The sequence below is a fragment of the Oncorhynchus kisutch genome, linkage group LG23 (assembly GCF_002021735.2).
Source record: "Oncorhynchus kisutch isolate 150728-3 linkage group LG23, Okis_V2, whole genome shotgun sequence".
In the NCBI taxonomy this organism is placed as follows: domain Eukaryota; kingdom Metazoa; phylum Chordata; class Actinopteri; order Salmoniformes; family Salmonidae; genus Oncorhynchus; species Oncorhynchus kisutch.
Window position 1 is genome coordinate 48497071 of NC_034196.2, and position 25870 is coordinate 48522940.

At 45.7% G+C, this 25870-nt stretch overlaps 1 pseudogene; it reads right to left on the reverse strand.

The window, feature by feature from the left end:
- LOC109880599 (interleukin-11 receptor subunit alpha-like) overlaps nt 1-25870 on the reverse strand; it is a 130936-nt pseudogene that overhangs the window by 2557 nt on the left and 102509 nt on the right.

Here is a 25870-nt window from a genome sequence, read left to right on the forward strand (position 1 = left end):
TTACATGTTGTCTTTATATTTTAGTTGAGTGTAGTTGATCCCTGCTGTAGTTCACTCACTGCTGGTTCTGTTTCACTATGCAGCATATTGGAGGAGGACATCCTTCCCGACTGCACAGGAAAACTCAACTTCTACTGTTTCACTATTTCAGCCAGAGACAACAACCCCCCCACCTAACCCTCATATTCCCCAACCACCACACCCAGGCCGAGAGGATGTGCTACCCTAGAACAACCTAAACAACATAAACACTGTCCAGATCTGGAACAACCTATACATTATCCAGGCTAATAAACCTGTCCTGATATAGAACAACCTAGACATTATCCAGGCTAATAAACCTGTCCTGCCCTAGAACAACCTACACATTATCCAGGCAAATAAACCTGTCCTGCCCTAGAACAACCTACACATTATCCAGGCTAATAAACCTGTCCTGCCCTAGCACAACCTACACATTATCCAGGCTAATAAACCTGTCGTGATCTAGAACAACCTAGACATTATCCAGGCTCATAAACCTGTCCTGTTCTAGAACAACCTGGACATTATTTAGCATTATCCAGGCTAATAAACCTGTCCTGATATAGAACAACCAAGACATTATCCAGGCTAATAAACCTGTCCTGATCTAGAACAACCTAGACATTATCCAGGCTAATAAACCTGTCCTGATAGAGAACAACCTACACATTATCCAGGCTAATAAACCTGTCCTGATATAGAACAACATACACATTATCCAGGCAAATAAACCTGTCCTGCCCTAGAACAACCTACACATTATCCAGGCTAATAAACCTGTCCTGTTAAAGAACAAACTAGACATTATGCAGCATTATCCAACCTAATAAACGTGTATTGATATAGAACAAACCCTAGACATTATCCAGGCTAATAAACATGTCCTGTTCTAGAACAACCTGGACATTATGCAGCATTATCCAAGCTAATAAACCTGTCCTGATATAGAACAACCTAGTCATTATCCAGGCAAATAAACCTGTCCTGATCTAGAACAACCTGGACATGATGCAGCATTATCTAGGCTAATAAACCTGTCCTCATATAGAACAACCTAGTCATTATCCAGGCTAATAAACACTGTCCTGTTCGAGAATAACCTAGACATTATCCAGCCTAATAAACCTGTCCTGATCTAGAACAACCTAGACACTATTCAGCATTATCTAGGCTAATAAACCTGTCCTCATATAGAACAACCTAGACTTTATCCAGGCTAATAAACCTATCCCGATATAGAACAACCTAGACATTATCCAGGCTAATAAACCTGTCCGGTTCTAGAACAACCTAGACATTATTCAGCATTATCCAGGCTAATAAATCTGTCCTGTTCTAGAACAACCCTAGACATTATTCAGCATTATCCAGGCTAATAAACCTGTCCTGTTCTAAAACAACCTAGACATTATCCAGCCTAATAAACCTGTCCTGTTCTAGAACAACCTAGACATTATCCAGGCTAATAAACCTGTCCTGTTCTAAAACAACCTAGACATTATCCAGCCTAATAAACCTGTCCTGATATAGAACAACCTAGACACTATTCAGCATTATCCAGGCTAATAAACCTGTCCTGTTCTAGAACAACCTAGACATTATGCAGCATTATCCAGCCTAATAAACCTGTCCTGATATAGAACAACCTAGACATTATGCAGCATTATCCAGGCTAATAAACCTGTCCTGTTCTAGAACAACCTGGACATTATGCAGCATTATCCAGACTAATAAACCTGTCCTGATATAGAACAACCTAGTCATTATCCAGGCAAATAAACCTGTCCTGATCTAGAACAACCTGGACATGGTGCAGCATTATCTAGGCTAATAAACCAGTCCTGATATAGAACAACCTAGTCATTATCCAACCTAATAAACCTGTCCTGTTCTAGAACAACCCTAGACATTATGCAGCATTATCCAGGCTAATAAACCTGTCCTGATATGGAATAACCTAGACATTATGCATCATTATCCAGGCTAATAAACACGGTCCTGTTCTAGAACAACCTAGACATTATGCAGCATTATCCAACCTAATAAACCTGTCCTGATATAGAACAACCTAGACATTATCCAGGCTAATAAACACTGTCCTGTTCTAGACCAACCTAGACATTATGCAGCATTATCCAACCTAATAAACCTGTCCTGATATAGAACAACCTAGACATTATCCAGGCTAATAAACACTGTCCTGTTCTAGACCAACCTAGACATTATGCAGCATTATCCAACCTAATAAACCTGTCCTGATACAGAACAACCTAAACATTATCCAGGCTAATAAACCTGTCCTGATACAGAACAACCTAAACATTATCCAGGCTAATAAACCTGTCCTGTTCTAGACCAACCTAGACATTATGCAGCATTATCCAACCTAATAAAACTGTCCTGATATAGAACAACCTGGACATTATCCAGGCTAATAAACCTGTCCTGCCAGCAGGATAACTCAGTTGTAGAACAGTAGAATACCACTTCAGTACAGAGCCATATTACACTACAGCAGGGCTCAGAGTCACAAAAGCCATAGAGTAGAGAGGGTCTGTAACAACATGTAGTGACATTGATAGGGGTCTGACTCACTTCAGATATGCAGGACTTCATCTTCAACATTGAGGTCAGTTCCTGTCGTGTCACATTGTCCCGTCTCCATTGCCTCACCCTAGACAACAAACATAAGATATTTCAAGATGAAGGAATTGTTCAATTCAGTTGTTAGAGAACATAGTAAACTGATGTAGACATGCAGGAGGACATATCTCACCACATGAGGACAAATAGAGAGGACAACAAGACAATGATGATGACAGCAAACAGGGACAGAAATATCACCACTCCCAGACTACCACCATCATCCTCCGAATCTAGAGGAGAGAGAACAGAAGACAGAGATCAGGAGAGAGAGGGAGCAGGAGAGAGGGAACAGAAGACAGATCAGGAGAGAGAGGGAACAGAAGACAGAGATCAGGAGAGAGAGGGAACAGAAGACAGAGATCAGGAGAGAGAGGGAACAGTAGACAGAGATCAGGAGAGAGAGGGAACAGAAGACAGAGATCAGGAGAGAGAGAGAACAGAAGACAGAGATCAGGAGAGAGAGAGAACAGAAGACAGATCAGGAGAGAGAGAGAGAGAACAGAAGACAGAGATCAGGAGAGAGAGAGAGAGAACAGAAGACAGAGATCAGGAGAGAGAGAGAGAGAACAGAAGACAGAGATCAGGAGAGAGAGAGAGAACAGAAGACAGATCAGGAGAGAGAGGGAACAGAAGACAGAGATCAGGAGAGAGAGGGAACAGAAGACAGAGATCAGGAGAGAGAGGGAACAGAAGACAGAGATCAGGAGAGAGAGAGGGAACAGAAGACAGAGATCAGGAGAGAGAGAGGGACAGAAGACAGAGATCAGGAGAGAGAGAGGGGACAGAAGACAGAGATCAGGAGAGAGAGAGGGGACAGAAGACAGAGATCAGGAGAGAGAGAGGGGACAGAAGACAGAGATCAGGAGAGAGAGAGGGAACAGAAGACAGAGATCAGGAGAGAGAGAGGGGACAGAAGACAGAGATCAGGAGAGAGAGAGGGGACAGAAGACAGAGATCAGGAGAGAGAGAGGGGACAGAAGACAGAGATCAGGAGAGAGAGAGGGGACAGAAGACAGAGATCAGGAGAGAGAGAGGGGACAGAAGACAGAGATCAGGAGAGAGAGAGGGGACAGAAGACAGAGATCAGGAGAGAGACAGGGAACAGAAGACAGAGATCAGGAGAGAGACAGGGAACAGAAGACAGAGATCAGGAGAGAGAGGGACAGAAGACAGATCAGGAGAGAGAGGGAACAGAAGACAGAGATCAGGAGAGAGAGGGAACAGAAGACAGAGATCAGGAGAGAGAGGGAACAGAAGACAGATCAGGAGAGAGAGGGGACAGAAGACAGATCAGGAGAGAGAGAGGGAACAGAAGACAGAGATCAGGAGAGAGAGGGAACAGAAGACAGAGATCAGGAGAGAGAGGGAACAGAAGACAGAGATCAGGAGAGAGAGGGGACAGAAGACAGATCAGGAGAGAGAGGGGACAGAAGACAGATCAGGAGAGAGAGGGAACAGAAGACAGAGATCAGGAGAGAGAGGGGACAGAAGACAGATCAGGAGAGAGAGAGGGAACAGAAGACAGAGATCAGGAGAGAGAGAGGGAACAGAAGACAGATCAGGAGAGAGAGAGGGGACAGAAGACAGAGATCAGGAGAGAGAGAGGGGACAGAAGACAGAGATCAGGAGAGAGAGAGGGGACAGAAGACAGAGATCAGGAGAGAGACAGGGAACAGAAGACAGAGATCAGGAGAGAGAGGGGACAGAAGACAGATCAGGAGAGAGAGAGGGAACAGAAGACAGAGATCTGGAGAGAGAGGGGACAGAAGACAGATCAGGAGAGAGAGAGGGAACAGAAGACAGAGATCAGGAGAGAGAGGGAACAGAAGACAGAGATCAGGAGAGAGAGGGAACAGAAGACAGAGAACAGGAGAGAGAGGGAACAGAAGACAGAGAACAGGAGAGAGAGGGAACAGAAGACAGATCAGGAGAGAGAGGGAACAGAAGACAGAGATCAGGAGAGAGAGGGAACAGAAGACAGAGATCAGGAGAGAGAGGGAACAGAAGACAGAGATCAGGAGAGAGAGGGGACAGAAGACAGATCAGGAGAGAGAGAGGGAACAGAAGACAGAGATCAGGAGAGAGAGGGGACAGAAGACAGAGATCAGGAGAGATAGAGGGGACAGAAGACAGAGATCAGGAGAGAGAGAGGGAACAGAAGACAGAGATCAGGAGAGAGAGGGAACAGAAGACAGAGATCAGGAGAGATAGAGGGGACAGAAGACAGAGATCAGGAGAGAGAGAGGGAACAGAAGACAGAGATCAGGAGAGAGAGAGGGAACAGAAGACAGAGATCAGGAGAGAGAGAGGGAACAGAAGACAGAGATCAGGAGAGAGAGAGGGAACAGAAGACAGAGATCAGGAGAGAGAGAGGGAACAGAAGACAGAGATCAGGAGAGAGAGGGAACAGAAGACAGAGATCAGGAGAGAGAGGGAACAGAAGACAGAGATCAGGAGAGAGAGAGGGAACAGAAGACAGAGATCAGGAGAGAGAGAGGGAACAGAAGACAGAGATCAGGAGAGAGAGGGAACAGAAGACAGAGATCAGGAGAGAGAGGGAACAGAAGACAGAGATCAGGAGAGAGAGAGAGAACAGAAGACAGAGATCAGGAGAGAGAGGGAACAGAAGACAGAGATCAGGAGAGAGAGAGGGAACAGAAGACAGAGATCAGGAGAGAGAGGGGACAGAAGACAGAGATCAGGAGAGAGAGAGGGAACAGAAGACAGAGATCAGGAGAGAGAGAGAGGGAACAGAAGACAGAGATCAGGAGAGAGAGGGAACAGAAGACAGAGATCAGGAGAGAGAGAACAGACATGTCCTCAACTGGCAACTTCATTAAATAGTACCCGCAAAACACCCATCTCAACGTCAACAGTGAAGAGGTGACTCCTGGATGCTGGTCTTCTAGGCAGAGTTCCTCTGTCCAGTGTCTGTTATTTTGCCCATCTTAATCTTTCCTTTTTATTGGCCAGTCTGAGATATGGCTTTTTCTTTGCAACTCTGCCTAGAAGGCCAGCATCCCAGAGTCGCATCTTCACTGTTGACGTTGAGACTGGGGTTTGGCGGGTACCATTTAATGAAGCTGCCAGTTGAGGACTTGTGAGGCGTCTGTTTCTCAAACTAGACACTTTAAAGCACTTGTCCATTTGCTCAGTTGTGCACCGGGGCCTCCCACTCCTCTTTCTATTCTGGTTAGGGCCAGTTTGCGCTGTTCTGTGAAGGGAGTAGTACACAGCGATGTACGAGATCTTCAGTTTCTTGGCAATTTCTCACATGGAATAACCTTCATCTCTCAGAACAAGAACAGACTGACGAGTTTCAGAGGAAAGGTCTTTGTTTCTGGCCATTTTGAGCCTGCAATTGAACCCACAAATGCTGATGCTCCAGATACTCAACTAGTCTAAAGAAGGCCAGTTTTATTGCTTCTTTAATGAGCACAACAGTTTTCAGCTGTGCTAACATAATTGCTAAAGGGTTTTCTAATGATCAATTAGCCTTTTAAAATTATAAACTTGGATTAGCTATCACAATATGCCATTGGAACACAGGAGGGATAGTTGCTGATAATGGGCATCTGTATGCCTGTGTAGATATTCCATAAAAAAATCTGCTGTTTCCAGCTACAATAGTAATTTACAACATTAATAACGTCTATTTGATGTTATTTTAATAGACAAAAAATGTGCTTTTCTTTCAAAAACAAGGACATTTCTAAGTGACCCCAAAGTTTTGAACGGTAGTATAAATAGAGACTGATGTACACAGAGACTGATGTATACAGAGACTGATGTATATAGAGACCGATGTATATAGAGACCGATGTATATAGAGACTGATGTATACAGAGACTGATGTATGTAGAGACTGATGTACGTAGAGACTGATGTACATAGAGACTGATGTACATAGAGACTGATGTACACAGAGACTGATGTACATAGAGACTGATGTAAACACAGAGACTGATGTAAACACAGAGACTGATGTAAACACAGAGACTGATGTAAACACAGAGACTGATGTAAACACAGAGAATGATGTATACAGAGACTGATATATACAGAGACTGATGTATACAGAGACTGATGTAAACACAGAGACTGATGTATACATGTATTTAGAGACTGGTGTATACATGTATATAGAGACTGATGTATATAGACTGATGTATATTGAGACTGATATATATAGAGACTGATGTATATAGAGACTGATGTATATAGAGACCGATGCATATAGAGACCGATGAAAATAGAGACCGATGTATGTACAGCTGATGTATATAGAGACTGGTGTACATAGAGGCTGATGTATATAGAGACTGATGTATGTAGAGACTGATGTATATAGAGACTGATGTATACAGAGACTGATGTATACAGAGACTGGTGTATATAGAGACTGATGTATATAGAGACGAATGTATATAGAGACTAATGTATACAGAGACTAATGTATACAGAGACTGATGTATACAAAGACGGATGTATACAGAGACTGGTGTATATAGAGCTGATGTATATAGAGACTGATGTAAACACAGAGACTGATGTAAACACAGAGACTCATATACATAGAGACTGATGTATAAAGAGATGGATGTATTCATGTATATAGAGACTGATGTATACAGAGACTGATGTATAAAGAGACTGATGTAAACACAGAGACTGATGTATACATGTATTTAGAGACTGATGTATACATGTATATAGAGACTGATGTATATAGACTGATGTATCTTGAGACTGATATATATAGAGACTGATGTATATAGACTGATGTATAGAGACTGATGTATATAGAGACCGATGTATATAGAGACCGATGAAAATAGAGACTTATGTGGTACAGCTGATGTATATAGAGACTGGTGTACATAGAGGCTGATGTATATAGAGACTGATGTATGTAGAGACTGATGTATATAGAGCCGATGTATATAGAGACTGATGTATACAGAGACTGATGTATACAGAGACTGGTGTATATAGAGACTGATGTATATAGAGACTAATGTATATAGAGACTAATGTATACAGAGACTGATGTATACAGAGACTGGTGTATATAGAGCTGATGTATATAGAGACTGATGTATATAGAAACCAAATGCATGCTTTTCAACCGTTCGCTGCCTGAACCCGCACGCCTGACTAGCATCACCACCCTGGATGGTTCCGACCTTGAATATGTGGACGTCTATAAGTACTTAGGTGTCTGGCTAGACTGTAAACTCTCCATCCAGACTCATATCAAACATCCCCAATCGAAAATCAAATCTAGAGTCGGCTTTCTATTCCGCAACAAAGCCTACTTCACTCACGCCGCCAAACTTACCCTAGTAAAACTGACTATCCTACCGATCCTCGACTTCGGCGATGTCAACTACAAAATAGCTTCCAACACATTACTCAGCAAACTGGATGCAGTTTATCACAGTGCCATCCGTTTTGTCACTAAAGCACCTTATACCATCCACCACTGCGACCTGTATGCTCTAGTCGGCTGGCCCTCGCTACATATTCGTCGCCAGACCCACTGGCTCCAGGTCATCTACAAGTCCATGCTAGGTAAAGCTCCGCCTTATCTCAGTTCACTGGTCACGATGGCAACACCCACCCGTAGCACGCGCTCCAGCAGGTGTATCTCACTGATCATCCTTAAAGCCAACACCTCATTTGGCCGCCTTTCGTTCCAGTTCTCTGCTGCCTGTGACTGGAACGAATTGCAAAAATCGCTGAAGTTGGAGACTTCAGGTCAACTTCACCAACTCCCTCACCAACTTCAAAGATCTGCTATCTGAGCAGCTAACCGATCGCTGCAGCTGTACATAGTCTATCGGTAAATAGCCCACCCTTTTTCACCTACCTCATCCCCATACTGTTTTTATTTAGTTACTTTTCTGCTCTTTTGCACACCAATATCTCTACCTGTACATGACCATCTGATCATTTATCACTCCAGTGTTAATCTGCAAAATTGTAATTATTCGCCTACCTCCTCATGCCTTTTGCACACATTGTATATAGACTCCCCCTCTGTTTTCTACTGTGTTATTGACTTGTTAATTGTTTACTCCATGTGTAACTCTTTGTTGTCTGCTCACACTGCTATGCTTTATCTTGGCCAGGTCGCAGTTGCAAATGAGAACTTGTTCTCAACTAGCCTACCTGGTTAAATAAAGGTGTTCTCAACTAGCCTACCTGGTTAAATAAAGGTGTTCTCAACTAGCCTACCTGGTTAAATAAAGGTGTTCTCAACTAGCCTACCTGGTTAAATAAAGGTGTTCTCAACTAGCCTACCTGGTTAAATAAAGGTGTTCTCAACTAGCCTACCTGGTTAAATAAAGGTCAAATAAAAATAAAAATAGAGCTGATGTATATAGAGACTGGCGTATATAGAGACTGATGTATATAGAGACTGATGTATATAGAGACTGGTGTATATAGAGACTGATGTATATAGAGACTGATGTATATAGAGACTGGTGTATATAGAGACTGGCGTATATAGAGACTGATGTATATAGAGACTGGTGTATATAGAGACTGGTGTATATAGAGACTGGTGTATATAGAGACTGATGTATAGAGACTGGTGTATATAGAGACTGGTGTATATAGAGGCTGATGTATATAGAGACTGATGTATATAGAGACTGATGTATATAGAGACTGATGTATGTAGAGACTGATGTATATAGAGACGGATGTATATAGAGACGGATGTATATAGAGACGGATGTATATAGAGACTGATGTATATAGAGACGGATGTATATAGAGACTGATGTATATAGAGACTGATGTATATAGAGACTGATGTATATAGAGACTGATGTATATAGAGACTGATGTATATAGAGACTGATGTATATAGAGACTGATGTATGTAGAGACTGATGTATGTAGAGACTGATGTATGTAGAGACTGATGTATGTAGAGACTGATGTATATAGAGACTGATGTATATAGAGACTGATGTGCACAGAGACTGATGTATATAGAGACTGATGTATATAGAGACTGATGTATACAGAGACTGATGTATACAAAGACTGATGTATATAGAGACTGATGTATATAGGGACTGATGTATATAGAGACTGATGTACACAGAAACAGAAGATATGGGCTGTTCTGGCTTAGAAAAAGCGACTTACTCTCTGACTTGGTGTTGGCTGTAGAGGGCTCCGCATCTTCGTCATTGTAGTCTACAGGGACGGTTTGTTCAGTTGGATCTGCTGTGCAACCTGTGGGATTCACCACATAACGATGCTGTCTTTCACAGATAACACCGCTGACCAAGTAACTGTGTAACACTACAGAGAAATTAAAGTCTATTTAAACCCTGTTCTGGGCCTAATAAAGGTCCAGTTGTAGACAGGTCCTGGTTAAAAGTAGTGCAGTATATAGGGAATAGAGGGCCATTTGGAACATGTGCTAGTGTGTAGTATGCAGTAGTATTCTCACCGCTCCATGGCCAGGCCTGCAGCAGGGGGCTCCAGTCACTCCACTGGCTGTCTGGGTTGATCTCGTCCTGGGCTCTCACCTGAAGCTGGTGGGCGTGGCCAGCAAGGGCGTCGGTTATGAGCAGTGCACTGGCCTTAGACTCCACCTGGGGGGGGGGGGTGAAGGTAGATGAAGTTAGAGACCAAAACACAGTCAGATAGGAGGACTGAATGTAGACCAAAACACAGTCAGATAGGAGGACTGACTGTAGACCAAAACACAGTCAGATAGGACTGACTGTAGACCAAAACACAGTCAGATAGGACTGACTGTAGACCAAACACAGTCAGATAGGACTGACTGTAGACCAAACACAGTCAGATAGGACTGACTGTAGACCAAAACACAGTCAGATAGGACTGACTGTAGACCAAACACAGTCAGATAGGACTGACTGTAGACCAAAACACAGTCAGATAGGACTGACTGTAGACCAAAACACAGTCAGATAGGACTGACTGTAGACCAAACACAGTCAGATAGGACTGACTGTAGACCAAACACAGTCAGATAGGAGGACTGTAGACAAATTCGGTTTGTATAAAATCATATAATATAATTAGTGGGTAGGATAGTATAGGATCAAGACTAATATAATATAATTAGTGGGTAGGATAACTGACTGCCATAATATAATAAATATATAATATTCAGTATGATGACTAGAGGATCTGACAGTAGACCAGATGATGGATCCTACAGGACGGTAGGGAGGGGAGAGGTGATGACTAGAGGATCTGACAGTAGACCAGATGATGGATCCTAGAGGACTGTAGGGAGGGGAGAGGTGATGACTAGAGGATCTGACAGTAGACCAGATGATGGATCCTACAGGACGGTAGGGAGGGGAGAGGTGATGACTAGAGGATCTGACAGTAGACCAGATGATGGATCCTACAGGACGGTAGGGAGGGGAGAGGTGATGACTAGAGGATCTGACAGTAGACCAGATGATGGATCCTACAGGACGGTAGGGAGGGGAGAGGTGATGATTAGAGGATCTGACAGTAGACCAGATGATGGATCCTACAGGACGGTAGGGAGGGGAGAGGTGATGACTAGAGGATCTGACAGTAGACCAGATGATGGATCCTACAGGACGGTAGGGAGGGGAGAGGTGATGACTAGAGGATCTGACAGTAGACCAGATGATGGATCCTACAGGACGGTAGGGAGGGGAGAGGTGATGATTAGAGGATCTGACAGTAGACCAGATGATGGATCCTACAGGACGGTAGGGAGGGGAGAGGTGATGACTAGAGGAACTGACAGTAGACCAGATGATGGATCCTACAGGACGGTAGCGGAGCTGGAAGTGGAGGGGGAAGGGCACAGCGTCGTGGAGCCAGGAGGCAGGGTTCGTCCAGTACACCTGGAGCCTCATGGGATATCCTACCATCCCCACTGCTGTTACTGCCTCTGGGGGGTCTGGCTGCACTGTAAACACACAGAGAGAGCGGGGGGGGAGAGAGAGAGAGAGAGGGGTGAGAGAGAGAGAGGGAGAGAGGGGGGGGGGGGGGAGAGGGAGGGAGGGGGTGAGGAACACATAATTAGAGATACACACAGACAGAAGGCAGTTAAGAGTCAATAACTAACACTTGTGATGACTGAAGACACAACATGACAAGGTTATTAAATAAGGTTAGGGTAAGACAGACAGACACAGTAAGACCAACACAGAAAGAGATCAGAGGTTGACCTACAGACACACTGTCCAGATGAGAGGTTGACCCACAGAGAGGTTGACCTACACAGAGGTTGACCTACACAGAGGTTGACCTACACAGAGGTTGACCTACAGAGAGGTTGACCTACAGAGAGGTTGACCTACACAGAGGTTGACCTACACAGAGGTTGACCTACACAGAGGTTGACCTACACAGAGGTTGACCTACAGAGAGGTTGACCTACACAGAGGTTGACCTACACAGAGGTTGACCTACACAGAGGTTGACCTGCACAGAGGTTGACCTACAGACACACTGTCCAGATGAGAGGTTGACCTACAGAGAGATTGACCTACAGAGGTTGACCTATACAGAGGTTGACCTACACAGAGGTTGACCTACACAGAGGTTGACCTACAGAGAGGTTGACCTACAGAGAGGTTGACCTACACAGAGGTTGACCTACACAGAGGTTGACCTACAGAGAGGTTGACCTACAGAGAGGTTGACCTACAGAGAGGTTGACCTACACAGAGGTTGACCTACACAGAGGTTGACCTACAGAGAGGTTGACCTACAGACACACTGTCCAGATGAGAGGTTGACCTACAGAGAGGTTGACCTACAGAGAGGTTGACCTACAGAGAGGTTGACCTACAGACACACTGTCCAGATGAGAGGTTGACCTACAGAGACACAGCGGGAAATGTGAAGGTGACCTACAGACACACTGTCCAGATGACTAATATAATGTAATTAGTGGGTAGGATAGACACAGACACACAGCAGGAAATGTGAAGGTGACCTACAGACACACTGTCCAGATGACTAATATAATGTAATTAGTGGGTAGGATAGACACAGACACACTGTCCAGATGACTAATATAATGTAATTAGTGGGTAGGATAGACACAGACACACTGTCCAGATGACTAATATAATGTAATTAGTGCGTAGGATAGACACAGACACACAGCAGGAAATATGAAGGTGACCTACAGAGCTTGTGGAACTTGACCTGAATGATGGTGGTCTGTGACCCCAGAGGGTTGGTCTCGGTGATGTTGATGTAGTGGTAGAGCTGCCACATGGTAGGGTCTGTGATGGTGCACTGCTTCTGGGGAGGGGACGACACCACACACATCCTCACCTGGCTCTTATTACCCCTGGAGGGGGGAAGAGGACAGGAGGAAGGAGAGGAGAGAGAGGCAGTTATTCACTTGTGGTGCTGATGGGAAGGAGACCCCTGGAGGGGGGTAGAGGACAGGAGGAAGGAGAGGAGAGAGAGGCAGTTATTCACGTGTGGTGCTGATGAGAAGGAGACCCCTAGAGGGGGGTAGAGGACAGGAGGAAGGAGAGGAGAGAGAGGCAGTTATTCACTTGTCGTGCTGATGAGAAGGAGACCCCTAGGGGGGGGTAGAGGACAGGAGGAAGGAGACACCCCTAGAGGGGGGTAGAGGACAGGACAGGAGGAAGGAGACACCCCTAGAGGTGGGTAGAGGACAGGAGAGGAGGAAGGACAGGGAGAGAGGTGGTCATTCACTTGTGGTGCTGCTGGGAAGGAGAGAGATCAATTAATAACAACATAATTTCTGCTCCCATCATATATGAGTCTGTAAGTATCAAGCTCCCTGTCAAACTGAGTCTGTAAGTATCAAGCTCCCTGTCAAACTGAGTCTGTAAGTATCAAGCTCCCTGTCAAACTGAGTCTGTAAGTATCAAGCTCCCTGTCAAACTGAGTCTGTAAGTATCAAGCTCCCTGTCAAACTGAGTCTGTAAGGATCAAGCTCCCTGTCAAACTGAGTCTGTAAGTATCAATGTATGAGTGCTGATCTAGAATAATCTCCCCCATGTCAATGTTACTGTGATCTGAAAGGAAGACATGATCCTACTCTGAGGGTGTTTTCACATATTGTCCTCTTTAAAATAACCCATCTCAGTTCTCTTTAAAGTGAACTCTGTGAACTCTCTTTGGTGAACCAAGTCCTCTTTGCATTTACATAGCTATGTTTAGAAAGGAGCCAAGATCTTTTTCCAAAATTCCCACAATGCACTCTAGGATTTTACAAAGTGCAGGACAAGCCATTCCATCAGAATGCATTATTGGACAGCTAGACATACCTACTGCTATTTTGGAAGCTATTCAATTGCATTTAGTTTAAATTTGAGACATTGTAATTGTAATCAGAAGATACTATACACATTTGATTGGTAACAGAATACACTACATTACCAAAAGTTTGTGGACATCTGCTCGTCTCAACATCTCATTCTAAAATCATGGGCATTAATCTTGAGTTGCTCCCCCCTTTGCTGCTATAACAGCCTCCACTCTTCTGGGAAGGCTTTCCACTAGATGTTGGAACATTGCTGCTATAACAGCCTCCACTCTTCTGGGAAGGTTTTCCACTAGATGTAGGAACATTGCTGCTATAACAGCCTCCACTCTTCTGGGAAGGCTTTCCACTAGATGTTGGAACATTGCTGCTATAACAGCCTCCACTCTTCTGGGAAGGCTTTCCACTAGATGTTGGAACATTGCTGCTATAACAGCCTCCACTCTTCTGGGAAGGTTTTCCACTAGATGTAGGAACATTGCTGCTATAACAGCCTCCACTCTTCTGGGAAGGCTTTCCACTAGATGTTGGAACATTGCTGCTATAACAGCCTCCACTCTTCTGGGAAGGCTTTCCACTAGATGTTGGAACATTGCTGCTATAACAGCCTCCACTCTTCTGGGAAGGCTTTCCACTAGATGTAGGAACATTGCTGCTATAACAGCCTCCACTCTTCTGGGAAGGCTTTCCACTAGATGTTGGAACATTGCTGCTATAACAGCCTCCACTCTTCTGGGAAGGCTTTCCACTAGATGTTGGAGCATTGCTGCTTATAACAGCCTCCACTCTTCTGGGAAGGCTTTCCACTAGATGTTGGAACATTGCTGCTATAACAGCCTCCACTGTTCTGGGAAGGCTTTCCACTAGATGTTGGAACATTGCTGCAGGGACTTGTTTCCATTCAGCCACGAGAGCATTAGTGAGGTCAGGCACTGATGTTGGGTGATTAGGTCTGGCTCGCAGTCGGCGTTCCAATTCATCCAAAAGGTGTTCGATGGGGTTGAGGTCAGGGCTCTGTGCAGGCCAGTCAAGTTCTTCCACACCGATCTCAACAATGCATTTCTATATGGACCTCGCTTTGTGCACAGGGGCATAGTAATGCTAAAACAGGACCTTACCTAAACTCAGACCACCTCTCAGTTCGGGTCGCTTCGGGGGCTCAGACCACCTCTCAGTTCGGGTCGCTTCGGGGGCTCAGACCACCTCTCAGTTCGGGTCGCTTCGGGGGCTCAGACCACCTCTCAGTTCGGGTCGCTTCGGGGGCTCAGACCACCTCTCAGTTCGGGTCGCTTCGGGGGCTCAGACCACCTCTCAGTTCGGGTCGCTTCGGGGGCTCAGACCACCTCTCAGTTCGGGTCGCTTCGGGGGCTCAGACCACCTCTCAGTTCGGGTCGCTTCGGGAGCTCAGACCACCTCTCAGTTCGGGTCGCTTCGGGGGCTCAGACCACCTCTCAGTTCGGGTCCCTTCGGGGGCTCAGACCACCTCTCAGTTCGGGTCCCTTCGGGGGCTCAGACCACCTCTCAGTTCGGGTCGCTTCGGGGGCTCAGACCACCTCTCAGTTCGGGTCCCTTCGGGGGCTCAGACCACCTCTCAGTTCGGGTCGCTTCGGGGGCTCAGACCACCTCTCAGTTCGGGTCGCTTCGGGGGCTCAGACCACCTCTCAGTTCGGGTCGCTTCGGGGGCTCAGACCACCTCTCAGTTCGGGTCGCTTCGGGGGCTCAGACCACCTCTCAGTTCGGGTCGCTTCGGGGGCTCAGACCACCTCTCAGTTCGGGTCGCTTCGGGGGCTCAGACCACCTCTCAGTTCGGGTCCCTTCGGGGGCTCAGACCACCTCTCAGTTCGGGTCCCTTCGGGGGCTCTTTTGTTCACAATAATTGGCTGAAAACACCCTGAGACGCTTCATACTATTCATACATACTATACATACATACTTACATACTATACATACTATACATACTATACATACTATACATTCATACTATACATACTATACATACTATACATACTATACATACTATACATACTATACATACTTCATACTATACATACATACATACATACATACATACATACATACATACATACATACATACATACATACATACATACATACATACATACATACTTCATACTATACATACTTCATACTATACATACATACATACATACTTCATACTATACATACTATACATACTTCATACTATACATACATACATACATACTTCATACTATACATACATACATACTTCATACTATACATACTATACATACATACATACTTCATACTATACATACATACATACATACATACATACACACTTCATACTATACATACATACATACTTCATACTATACATACATACATACTTCATACTATACATACATACATACTTCATACTATACATACATACATACTTCATACTATACATACATACATACTTCATACTATACATACATACATACATACATCATACTATACATACTATACATACATACATACATACATACATACATACATACATACTATACATACATACATACTTCATACTATACATACATACATACTTCATACTATACATACATACTTCATACTATACATACATACTTCATACTATACATACATACTTCATACTATACATACTATACATACATACTTCATACTATACATACTTCATACTATACATACATACTTCATACTATACATACATACTTCATACTATCTATACATACTTCATACTATACATACATACTATACATACATACTATACATACATACATACTTCATACTATACATACATACTTCATACATACTTCATACTATACATACATACTTCATACTATACATACATACTATACATACATACTTCATACTATACATACATACTTCATACTATCTATACATACTTCATACTATACATACATACTTCATACTATACATACATACTTCATACTATACATACATACGTCATACTATACATACATACTTCATACTATACATACATACTTCATACTATACATACATACGTCATACTATACATACATACTTCATACTATACATACATACTTCATACTATACATACATACTTCATACTATACATACATACTATACATACTATACATACATACTTCATACTATACATACTATACATACATACTTCATACTATACATACATACTATACATACTATACATACTATACATACATACTTCATACTATACATACTATACATACATACTTCATGAGTCTCAAATGTTCTTCTGCTTGAGTTGCTGCACCTCATAGAATATTATCTCAAAACCATTGATGAGTTCCTGCACCTTGTTGTAAACAGAGTACCAACACCTTGTTATAAACAGAGTACCAACACCTTGTTATAAACAGAGTACCAACACCTTGTTATAAACAGAGTTCCTGCACCTTGTTATAAACAGAGTTCCTGCACCTTGTTATAAACAGAGTTCCTGCACCTTGTTATAAACAGAGTACCTGCACCTTGTTATAAACAGAGTTCCTGCACCTTGTTATAAACAGAGTACCTACACCTTGTTATAAACAGAGTACCTACACCTTGTTATAAACAGAGTACCTACACCTTGTTATAAACAGAGTACCTACACCTTGTTGTAAACAGAGTACCAATACCTTGTTATAAACAGAGTACCTACACCTTGTTATAAACAGAGTACCTACACCTTGTTATAAACAGAGTACCTACACCTTGTTATAAACAGAGTACCTACACCTTGTTATAAACAGAGTACCAATACCTTGTTATAAACAGAGTACCTACACCTTGTTATAAACAGAGTACCTACACCTTGTTATAAACATAGTACCTACACCTTGTTATAAACAGAGTACCAACACCTTGTTATAAACAGAGTACCTACACCTTGTTATAAACAGAGTACCTGCACCTTGTTGTAAACAGAGTACCTACACCTTGTTATAAACAGAGTACCAATACCTTGTTGTAAACAGAGTACCTACACCTTGTTATAAACAGAGTACCAACACCTTGTTATAAACAGAGTACCTACACCTTGTTATAAACAGAGTACCTACACCTTGTTATAAACAGAGTACCTACACCTTGTTATAAACAGAGTACCAACACCTTGTTGTAAACAGAGTACCAACACCTTGTTGTAAACAGAGTACCAACACCTTGTTATAAACAGAGTACCTACACCTTGTTATAAACAGAGTACCTACACCTATTTCAGTTCATGTCAAGCACTGGCCTAAACATGCATTCAGATGCAAACTATAGCCAGTAGCAGTGAGGGGTTAGACAGTGATATACACTACCATTCAAAAGTTTGGGGTCACTTAGTTTGGGGGCCACTTAGTTTGGGATCACTTCGTTTGGGGGTCACTTCGTTTTGGGGGTCACTTCGTTTTGGGGGTCACTTCGTTTTGGGGGTCACTTCGTTTTGGGGGTCACTTCGTTTTGGGGGTCACTTGTTGATGAAAGAAAATCTCATTTTTGTCCATTAAAATAACATGAAATTGAACAGAAATACAGTGTAGACATTGTTAATGTTGTAAATGACTATTGTAGCTGGAAACGGCAGATTTTTAAAAAATGGAATATCTACATAGTCGTACAGAGGCCCATTACCAGCAACCATCAGTCCTGTGTTCCAATGGCACGTTGTGTTAGCTAATCCAAGTTTAGTACAGTAAGGCCTAACAGTGCAGTTAAGCAGTAGTGTACAGTACTCTAATGCAAAGCAATCTGATCTGATTGGCCTCCAAATGTTTCAGCCTCAATGTGGTCATTTCAGACCCTGGTTCAGAGGTCTAAGACACTGCATCTCAGTGCTAGAGGAGTCACTACAGACCCTAGTTCAGAGGTCTAAGACACTGCCTCTCAGTGCTAGATGAGTCACTACAGACCCTGGTTCACTGGTCTAAGACACTGCATCTCAGTGCTAGAGGCATCACTACAGACCCTGGTTCAGTGGTCTAAGACACTGCATCTCAGTGCTAGAGGCGTCACTACAGACCCTGGTTCAGCGGCCTAAGGCACTGCATCTCAGTGCTAGAGGAGTCACTACAGACCCTGGTTCAGAGGTCTAAGACACTGCCTCAGTGCTAGAGGCGTCACTACAGACCCTGGTTCAGTGGTCTAAGACACTGCCTCTCAGTGCTAGAGGAGTCACTACAGACCCTGGTTCAGTGGTCTAAGACACTGCCTCTCGGTGCTAGAGGAGTCACTACAGACCCTGGTTCAGTGGTCTAAGACACTGCATCTCAGTGCTAGAGGAGTCACTACAGACCCTGGTTCAGTGGTCTAAGACACTGCATCTCAGTGTTAGAGGAGTCACTACAGACCCTGGTTCAGTGGTCTAAGACACTGCATCTCAGTGTTAGAGGCGTCACTACAGACCCTGGTTCAGAGGTCTAAGACACTGCATCTCAGTGCTAGGGGCGTCACTACAGACCGTGGTTCAGTGGTCTAAGACACTGCATCTCAGTGTTAGAGGAGTCACTGCAGACCCTGGTTCAGTGGTCTAAGACACTGCATCTCAGTGCTAGAGGAGTCACTACAGACCCTGGTTCAGAGGTCTAAGACACTGCATCTCAGTGCTAGGGGCGTCACTACAGACCGTGGTTCAGTGGTCTAAGACACTGCATCTCAGTGTTAGAGGAGTCACTACAGACCCTGGTTCAGTGGTCTAAGACACTGCATCTCAGTGTTAGAGGCGTCATTTCAGACCCTGGTTCAGAGGTCTAAGACACTGCATCTCAGTGCTAGAGGAGTCACTACAGACCCTAGTTCAGAGGTCTAAGACACTGCCTCTCAGTGCTAGATGAGTCACTACAGACCCTGGTTCAGTGGTCTAAGACACTGCATCTCAGTGCTAGAGGCATCACTACAGACCCTGGTTCAGTGGTCTAAGACACTGCATCTCAGTGCTAGAGGCGTCACTACAGACCCCGGTTCAGCGGCCTAAGGCACTGCATCTCAGTGCTAGAGGAGTCACTACAGACCCTGGTTCAGAGGTCTAAGACACTGCCTCAGTGCTAGAGGCGTCACTACAGACCCTGGTTCAGTGGTCTAAGACACTGCCTCTCAGTGCTAGAGGAGTCACTACAGACCCTGGTTCAGTGGTCTAAGACACTGCCTCTCAGTGCTAGAGGAGTCACTACAGACCCTGGTTCAGTGGTCTAAGACACTGCATCTCAGTGCTAGAGGAGTCACTACAGACCCTGGTTCAGTGGTCTAAGACACTGCATCTCAGTGTTAGAGGAGTCACTACAGACCCTGGTTCAGAGGTCTAAGATACTGCATCTCAGTGTTAGAGGCGTCACTACAGACCCTGGTTCAGAGGTCTAAGACACTGCATCTCAGTGCTAGGGGCGTCACTACAGACCGTGGTTCAGTGGTCTAAGACACTGCATCTCAGTGTTAGAGGAGTCACTGCAGACCCTGGTTCAGTGGTCTAAGACACTGCATCTCAGTGTTAGAGGCGTCACTACAGACCCTGGTTCAGAGGTCTAAGACACTGCATCTCAGTGCTAGGGGCGTCACTACAGACCGTGGTTCAGTGGTCTAAGACACTGCATCTCAGTGTTAGAGGCGTCATTTCAGACCCTGGTTCAGAGGTCTAAGACACTGCATCTCAGTGCTAGAGGAGTCACTACAGACCCTAGTTCAGAGGTCTAAGACACTGCCTCTCAGTGCTAGAGGAGTCACTACAGACCCTGGTTCAGTGGTCTAAGACACTGCCTCTCAGTGCTAGAGGAGTCACTACAGACCCTGGTTCAGAGGTCTAAGACACTGCATCTCAGTGCTAGGGGCGTCACTACAGACCGTGGTTCAGTGGTCTAAGACACTGCATCTCAGTGTTAGAGGAGTCACTGCAGACCCTGGTTCAGTGATCTAAGACACTGCATCTCAGTGTTAGAGGCGTCACTACAGACCCTGGTTCAGTGGTCTAAGACACTGCATCTCAGTGCTAGAGGAGTCACTACAGACCCTGGTTCAGTGGTCTAAGACACTGCATCTCAGTGCTAGAGGAGTCACTACAGACCCTGGTTCAGAGGTCTAAGACACTGCCTCTCAGTGCTAGAGGCGTCACTACAGACCTTGGTTCAGTGGTCTAAGACACTGCATCTCAGTGCTAGAGGCGTCACTACAGACCCTGGTTCAGCGGTCTAAGGCAGTGCATCTCAGTGCTAGAGGAGTCACTACAGACCCTGGTTCAGAGGTCTAAGACACTGCCTCTCAGTGCTAGAGGCGTCACTACAGACCCTGGTTCAGTGGTCTAAGACACTGCCTCTCAGTGCTAGAGGAGTCACTAAAGACCCTGGTTCAGTGGTCTAAGACACTGCATCTCAGTGTTAGAGGAGTCACTACAGACCCTGGTTCAGAGGTCTAAGACACTGCATCTCAGTGCTAGAGGAGTCACTACAGACCCTGGTTCAGAGGTCTAAGACACTGCCTCTCAGTGCTAGAGGAGTCACTACAGACCCTGGTTCAGTGGTCTAAGACACTGCATCTCAGTGTTAGAGGAGTCACTACAGACCCTGGTTCAGTGGTCTAAGACACTGCATCTCAGTGTTAGAGGAGTCACTACAGACCCTGGTTCAGTGGTCTAAGACACTGCATCTCAGTGCTAGAGGAGTCACTACAGACCCTGGTTCAGCGGTCTAAGGCACTGCATCTCAGTGCATCACTACAGACCCTGGTTCAGTGGTCTAAGACACTGCATCTCAGTGCTGGGGGCGTCACTACAGACCCTAGTTCAGAGGTCTAAGACACTGCCTCTCAGTGCTAGAGGAGTCACTACAGACCCTGGTTCAGTGGTCTAAGACACTGCATCTCAGTGCTAGAGGCATCACTACAGACCCTGGTTCAGTGGTCTAAGACACTGCATCTCAGTGCTAGAGGCGTCACTACAGACCCTGGTTCAGCGGCCTAAGGCACTGCATCTCAGTGCTAGAGGAGTCACTACAGACCCTGGTTCAGAGGTCTAAGACACTGCCTCAGTGCTAGAGGCGTCACTACAGACCCTGGTTCAGTGGTCTAAGACACTGCCTCTCAGTGCTAGAGGAGTCACTACAGACCCTGGTTCAGTGGTCTAAGACACTGCATCTCAGTGCTAGAGGAGTCACTACAGACCCTGGTTCAGTGGTCTAAGACACTGCATCTCAGTGTTAGAGGAGTCACTACAGACCCTGGTTCAGTGGTCTAAGACACTGCATCTCAGTGTTAGAGGCGTCACTACAGACCCTGGTTCAGAGGTCTAAGACACTGCATCTCAGTGCTAGGGGCGTCACTACAGACCGTGGTTCAGTGGTCTAAGACACTGCATCTCAGTGTTAGAGGAGTCACTGCAGACCCTGGTTCAGTGGTCTAAGACACTGCATCTCAGTGCTAGAGGAGTCACTACAGACCCTGGTTCAGAGGTCTAAGACACTGCATCTCAGTGCTAGGGGCGTCACTACAGACCGTGGTTCAGTGGTCTAAGACACTGCATCTCAGTGTTAGAGGAGTCACTACAGACCCTGGTTCAGTGGTCTAAGACACTGCATCTCAGTGTTAGAGGCGTCATTTCAGACCCTGGTTCAGAGGTCTAAGACACTGCATCTCAGTGCTAGAGGAGTCACTACAGACCCTAGTTCAGAGGTCTAAGACACTGCCTCTCAGTGCTAGATGAGTCACTACAGACCCTGGTTCAGTGGTCTAAGACACTGCATCTCAGTGCTAGAGGCATCACTACAGACCCTGGTTCAGTGGTCTAAGACACTGCATCTCAGTGCTAGAGGCGTCACTACAGACCCCGGTTCAGCGGCCTAAGGCACTGCATCTCAGTGCTAGAGGAGTCACTACAGACCCTGGTTCAGAGGTCTAAGACACTGCCTCAGTGCTAGAGGCGTCACTACAGACCCTGGTTCAGTGGTCTAAGACACTGCCTCTCAGTGCTAGAGGAGTCACTACAGACCCTGGTTCAGTGGTCTAAGACACTGCCTCTCAGTGCTAGAGGAGTCACTACAGACCCTGGTTCAGTGGTCTAAGACACTGCATCTCAGTGCTAGAGGAGTCACTACAGACCCTGGTTCAGTGGTCTAAGACACTGCATCTCAGTGTTAGAGGAGTCACTACAGACCCTGGTTCAGAGGTCTAAGATACTGCATCTCAGTGTTAGAGGCGTCACTACAGACCCTGGTTCAGAGGTCTAAGACACTGCATCTCAGTGCTAGGGGCGTCACTACAGACCGTGGTTCAGTGGTCTAAGACACTGCATCTCAGTGTTAGAGGAGTCACTGCAGACCCTGGTTCAGTGGTCTAAGACACTGCATCTCAGTGTTAGAGGCGTCACTACAGACCCTGGTTCAGAGGTCTAAGACACTGCATCTCAGTGCTAGGGGCGTCACTACAGACCGTGGTTCAGTGGTCTAAGACACTGCATCTCAGTGTTAGAGGCGTCATTTCAGACCCTGGTTCAGAGGTCTAAGACACTGCATCTCAGTGCTAGAGGAGTCACTACAGACCCTAGTTCAGAGGTCTAAGACACTGCCTCTCAGTGCTAGAGGAGTCACTACAGACCCTGGTTCAGTGGTCTAAGACACTGCCTCTCAGTGCTAGAGGAGTCACTACAGACCCTGGTTCAGAGGTCTAAGACACTGCATCTCAGTGCTAGGGGCGTCACTACAGACCGTGGTTCAGTGGTCTAAGACACTGCATCTCAGTGTTAGAGGAGTCACTGCAGACCCTGGTTCAGTGATCTAAGACACTGCATCTCAGTGTTAGAGGCGTCACTACAGACCCTGGTTCAGTGGTCTAAGACACTGCATCTCAGTGCTAGAGGAGTCACTACAGACCCTGGTTCAGTGGTCTAAGACACTGCATCTCAGTGCTAGAGGAGTCACTACAGACCCTGGTTCAGAGGTCTAAGACACTGCCTCTCAGTGCTAGAGGCGTCACTACAGACCTTGGTTCAGTGGTCTAAGACACTGCATCTCAGTGCTAGAGGCGTCACTACAGACCCTGGTTCAGCGGTCTAAGGCAGTGCATCTCAGTGCTAGAGGAGTCACTACAGACCCTGGTTCAGAGGTCTAAGACACTGCCTCTCAGTGCTAGAGGCGTCACTACAGACCCTGGTTCAGTGGTCTAAGACACTGCCTCTCAGTGCTAGAGGAGTCACTAAAGACCCTGGTTCAGTGGTCTAAGACACTGCATCTCAGTGTTAGAGGAGTCACTACAGACCCTGGTTCAGAGGTCTAAGACACTGCATCTCAGTGCTAGAGGAGTCACTACAGACCCTGGTTCAGAGGTCTAAGACACTGCCTCTCAGTGCTAGAGGAGTCACTACAGACCCTGGTTCAGTGGTCTAAGACACTGCATCTCAGTGTTAGAGGAGTCACTACAGACCCTGGTTCAGTGGTCTAAGACACTGCATCTCAGTGTTAGAGGAGTCACTACAGACCCTGGTTCAGTGGTCTAAGACACTGCATCTCAGTGCTAGAGGAGTCACTACAGACCCTGGTTCAGCGGTCTAAGGCACTGCATCTCAGTGCATCACTACAGACCCTGGTTCAGTGGTCTAAGACACTGCATCTCAGTGCTGGGGGCGTCACTACAGACCCTGGTTCAGTGGTCTAAGACACTGCATCTCAGTGCTAGAAGATGTCACTACAGACCCTGGTTCAGTGGTCTAAGACACTGCATCTCAGTGTTAGAGGCGTCACTACAGACCCTGGTTCAGAGGTCTAAGACACTGCATCTCAGTGTTAGAGGCGTCACTACAGACCCTGGTTCAGAGGTCTAAGACACTGCCTCTCAGTGCTAGAGGAGTCACTACAGACCCTGGTTCAGTGGTCTAAGACACTGCCTCTCAGTGCTAGAGGAGTCACTACAGACCCTGGTTCAGAGGTCTAAGACACTGCATCTCAGTGCTAGGGGCGTCACTACAGACCGTGGTTCAGTGGTCTAAGACACTGCATCTCAGTGTTAGAGGAGTCACTGCAGACCCTGGTTCAGTGATCTAAGACACTGCATCTCAGTGTTAGAGGCGTCACTACAGACCCTGGTTCAGTGGTCTAAGACACTGCATCTCAGTGCTAGAGGAGTCACTACAGACCCTGGTTCAGTGGTCTAAGACACTGCATCTCAGTGCTAGAGGAGTCACTACAGACCCTGGTTCAGAGGTCTAAGACACTGCCTCTCAGTGCTAGAGGCGTCACTACAGACCTTGGTTCAGTGGTCTAAGACACTGCATCTCAGTGCTAGAGGCGTCACTACAGACCCTGGTTCAGCGGTCTAAGGCAGTGCATCTCAGTGCTAGAGGAGTCACTACAGACCCTGGTTCAGAGGTCTAAGACACTGCCTCTCAGTGCTAGAGGCGTCACTACAGACCCTGGTTCAGTGGTCTAAGACACTGCCTCTCAGTGCTAGAGGAGTCACTAAAGACCCTGGTTCAGTGGTCTAAGACACTGCATCTCAGTGTTAGAGGAGTCACTACAGACCCTGGTTCAGAGGTCTAAGACACTGCATCTCAGTGCTAGAGGAGTCACTACAGACCCTGGTTCAGAGGTCTAAGACACTGCCTCTCAGTGCTAGAGGAGTCACTACAGACCCTGGTTCAGTGGTCTAAGACACTGCATCTCAGTGTTAGAGGAGTCACTACAGACCCTGGTTCAGTGGTCTAAGACACTGCATCTCAGTGTTAGAGGAGTCACTACAGACCCTGGTTCAGTGGTCTAAGACACTGCATCTCAGTGCTAGAGGAGTCACTACAGACCCTGGTTCAGCGGTCTAAGGCACTGCATCTCAGTGCATCACTACAGACCCTGGTTCAGTGGTCTAAGACACTGCATCTCAGTGCTGGGGGCGTCACTACAGACCCTGGTTCAGTGGTCTAAGACACTGCATCTCAGTGCT